A 4,722-nucleotide genomic window follows, 5' to 3' on the forward strand; every position below is an offset into this window, starting at 1 on the left:
ATCTAGTGTTTTTGGCAATTAGCTGGGAGGGGCGGGGGGGGGGGGGTTGTGTGCCTGCACCTCTGAAAAGAGGCAGAGAGGAGAAACATGCAGCTTGAAAGGGAATGAGGAGAGAGAGGGGCCCAGAATGCTCACAGATGGTATCAGTTACTCTTGCAGAGAGGGGAGCAATTCATGCAAAGACATACCAGAAGGAAAAGCGTGTCAATTTTTCAGCACGACTGTTCTTCCAAGAGTCGGGACACTTACCATGTAAACAAAGCATAAAACATCTTTACTGTGTCAGCCTGATTTTGCTCTAGGTGAATGCGGTCTGTCCTCTTTCTCTGCAAGGCCTGGCAGACAAATCCAGGCCCGAGACCAAACGCGCACCGACCCAGACTGCAGAGATTCTTTGGACTTTTTACACCCTGAGATTATAGCAAAGTAATCCCGTTTATCTAAGCATAGTTGTCTTTAAGAGAGGAACCAACCCTGAATCTTCGGTCAGGTTGTGTGATGTGTGACGATAGCCTGCTTTGGGAGGAGGGTAATTCCAATTCAGAGAGACCAGACCCATTGTGTGTGCGTGTTAGCGGCCACAGAGAGCTGAGGCAAAAATCAGGGAGTGAGAAGGATTTTTTTCCCCCTGATTTGTGAAATATTTATGCAAAAGGTCTTTCAGACTTGTGATATATTACCTCCAGTTATATAGTTAGCAAATCACATTTAGTGAAAAATCTTAGAGAGGAAATGGGGATCATTTTAGAAAATTATTAAGAGTAAAAACGAAAATTTATGGAGAACTCATTATGTGCCAGAAATTGTGCTAAGGACCTTAACTCAGATGATTTTTTTTTTTTTTTTGAGATGATTCTTTCAAGGAAAAAAAACCCACTTTTGAACAGGTCCCCATATTACAGAAGAGACAGTGGAGGCTGAGTAACTTGCCTGAAGTTTCATAGCTCGACAGTTAGTGGAGGGGCTGAGACTGTGAAGCTAGGCAGTCTAATGCTGTAGCTCTCCTACAGCCTAATTTCCCAGCCTCGTCCCTCTCTGATTTTCTTGGCTTCCTTCCCTTTCAGCCCTTCTTGATTTTAAGAGGATGCCATGAAATATGCCCTTTCGTCCTAATCACTTCCCCGGACAGAGAGGCAGATTTGTGCCGTAAGCAGAAGCCGAACTACTCAGGACTTAGTTCTACTTCTTGGCTGGATCAGAACACAGCTGTAAATGAACTTATCATTTGTATATTTCCTTTGCTCATCACTAGATATTTCTAAATTTTTCTTCTCCGTCCAGGAAATCGGGGAGCAAATGGAAAGAAACCTGTAGTAATTCAATCAGTATTGATTGTGCATCTGTTGTATGTCTGCTGATAGTGCTGGAAAGGGAAGTTCTCCAAACGTAGCCCAGCTCCCTCCTGGTTCAGAGGTGAGAAGTTCGGAATCCCCCAGATCAGCTCATCCCCACTGAAGAATGTGTAGTGCAGTGATGCTTTAGTGTTTATTTGTTCCCAGAATGTGTTATGATTGTAGGGGCAGCGGTTTTTGTCTGTGACACACACACACCTCTCATCAGTTCTTCATGTTCTCTTTGCTGCTACCTTTTCTGCTCAGAGCCAGTGACCGCAACTGGGGCGGGGGGGGGGGGGGCATGTTCTTGCAGTAGGTGGATCGTGTAATTGCTTCGTTTATAATTGCTTCGTTTAATGATCCCAGACCCTGTGTATTTTCCAGCAGCTTGTTGGCACCATCCAAGTGTTGGGGTGTTTGCTGTAGTCTTGGATGGGACAGAAGACAAACTTAATTCTAGAATTCCTCAGTATGGCTAAAGGCCATTCTCACTTTGATTTCTGTAGCTGAACTATACTGGGACTCCTAAGGCATAAACCAACAAGAAATCAAAAGGAATGAGCAAACAATGTGACTGACTACATCGCCTCCTGGGATAACTAATTCTGTTCTTCATTCCATTGCCGACCTGGCATGAGCCATGGCTCTTCCAGTCCGTTCTGGGCTCACCTTACTCTCCTAACTCTAAGCAAACTTTAGTGGGGGAAATTCTTTTCACCCAGGCGACAGGGGAATAGTTTTCTGCCTGAATTTCCTGAAGTAACCTGTACTTCTCCTTCATAGTATTTTGCACGTTTCTAATTTATAGTGGATTTATTGGTGTGGATTGATCAAATTTGGCTTTTCTGTAAGCTCTATGCGAGTGTGGAGCATGTTTGGTTCAGTATGGCATTCCAAGTGCTGGCACTGAGTGAATACTCAGGAAATATTTGCTGGCTAACAGACGGATTCCTGGAAGTCCAACCAACTTGAGCACTGCTAGAATGTAAACTCCAAGAGGACAGGCACCATGTCTGTGTGTCTCGTCCATCTCTGCAGCCCCAGCTCCTGACACAATACCAGGCATGCTATAGACCCTGGATTAGTATTTCTGAAATAAGTGAGTGCTCACAAATGGAGCTTTTAGTGACCTGAAGAACTATTTAGTTTTTAAATATCAAAACCCATTTGATGACTGCCTGTAACAGTCTGTCCTTCGTCTCTCCCTTCCATTAATCTCTTTGGAGCAAATATCACCACAGGTTGTCCCTGAGCCACCGCCATTCATAAAAGCTGTCCCTCCACTCAAGAAATATATCTTCCACGGTCAGCGCATAGTTCATTCCCCATAACACCAATTATTGTGCTATACACCATTTTAGACCACCTGCTCGTAGCCAGCGCTACAGAATCCTAGAAGACGTATCTTTCACATATTATAAACTGGCAAGACGGGTAAGAGGGGGCCAGAAAGAAGGCAAGGAGCATTGCCAGGTGCAGGAACATCTACCATACAACGGGCTTATATTTGTGGCAATTTTTTTTTTAAAGATTTTATTTATTTATTTATTTGAGAGAGAGAGAATGAGAGAGAGCACATGAGGGGGGGGGTCAGAGGGAGAAGCAGACTCCCCGCCGAGCAGGGAGCCCGATGCGGGACTCGATCCAGGGACTCCAGGATCATGACCTGAGCCGAAGGCAGTCGCTTAACCAACTGAGCCACCCAGGCGCCCTGTGGCAATTTTTTTTAACTTCACAACTTCATGAGGTAAATACTACCACCCCCATTTTGAGAAATTGAATTTGAGAAGTTCATGAGCATGCCCAAGATCAAAAAAGGCTTTCCAATGTTTTATTATGAACATTTTCAATAACACGGGAAAACGAGGAATCCGTAATCAATACATTACAACACCCTTGCTCGTTTTCCTGTCTATACCTCAATCCCTCTTATCCAGCCATCGACCCATCTTAGTTTTTATGAATTTCAAGGTAAGTTGAAATACTTCGGCATGTGTGTCATTAACTAGAGTCTAATATTTGTTTAAGTTCTTTCATCTTCTTTGCGACATTTTACATACAATGAAGTGCACAAATCCTAAGGGTCCCATGACATGATTCCAGAAAAACACATACAACCCCCATTAAGTTACAGAACATGCCCATCATCCCCAAAAGTTCTTTTATATCTCTTCTGAGTAAATTCCCACCTCAACCTCTGGAAGCAACCAATGTTCTGATTTTTTTTTTTCACATGAGTTAACTTCACCTGTTCTAGCTCTTCACGTCGCGGAATCTTAAAGTATGTAGTGTTGTGTAAGGCTTCTTTCCCTGAGCATAGTTTTCAGATTCACTCACGTTTGTGTGTGTGGTTAGAAGTTCATTCTGTTATTGCTGAATTGTATTCCATGGGAGAATATACCATAGTTTATTTATCCATTTTCCTACTGAGGTACACCTGGGCTGTTTCCAGTTTGGGCTGTTATAAATAAAGCTGTTTTGAGCATTCCTGTGCAAGTCTTTTTTGTGGAACATAAAATTTCAAAGCACAGCGGTCCAAGTTCATTTGATTCCAAAACCCACATGTTTTCCACTACACCCCGTTGCTTCTCGGCAGTGTATCTTACTGCACTATGTTTAAGTGGAATGTACCTCCAGAGTTTTTAATCCCAAAATGGTTCATTACAGTGTGAACACAAGTGGAGAAATATGATCTTTAGACAAAAAATACCCAAATAGAAATTCAGCTCTTCATTACCCATAGTCCAATAAAATATTCATCTTGGTATGATTTTTTTGAAGGATAGTTACCATTTTGCCTGTTTATACTATCTAAATAACTTCTTTCTGTAAAAGTTTTCAATATAACTTTGTTTCCTATATGTAGAATATTACCAATCACAACATGTGGATTAAAGTTCCTCAAATTACAAAAGAAGCATGGTTGAATTTATTATATGTTTGCTTGATATAAAACTATAGAATAAATCATTAAAAGAAAGACAGTATAGCAATAAAAAATGTTATACTATTATTGTAAATGGGAAAATCCGAGTAGAAAATTGCATGCTGATTACCATTACGGTAATTTTTAAAAACATATGTGCATATTGGTAGTGACTAGAAGGGAACTTGGAAAAATTGAAAATCACTAATAATGTTGGAAAGGTAATCTTAGGCCATGTTAAGAAATTTAGACCGATCCTAATCATATGCAAATCATGTGTGAAAAGTATTTTCAGAAAAAAATATTTTCTTAATGTTGTTATAATATCGCGTATCTAATGAGTATGAATCTGAAGAAAAATTCTTCGAATTTAGGGCTACCATATACTCTTGCGCAATTTATACACTGCACAACTATAGGTGGACCGTTCCCATTCACAGACAGCACAGGTTGGTTTGTTTA

Source organism: Leptonychotes weddellii, chromosome 8 (assembly GCF_054177405.1).
Source record: "Leptonychotes weddellii isolate Sample4059 chromosome 8, ASM5417740v2, whole genome shotgun sequence".
NCBI lineage: Eukaryota > Metazoa > Chordata > Mammalia > Carnivora > Phocidae > Leptonychotes > Leptonychotes weddellii.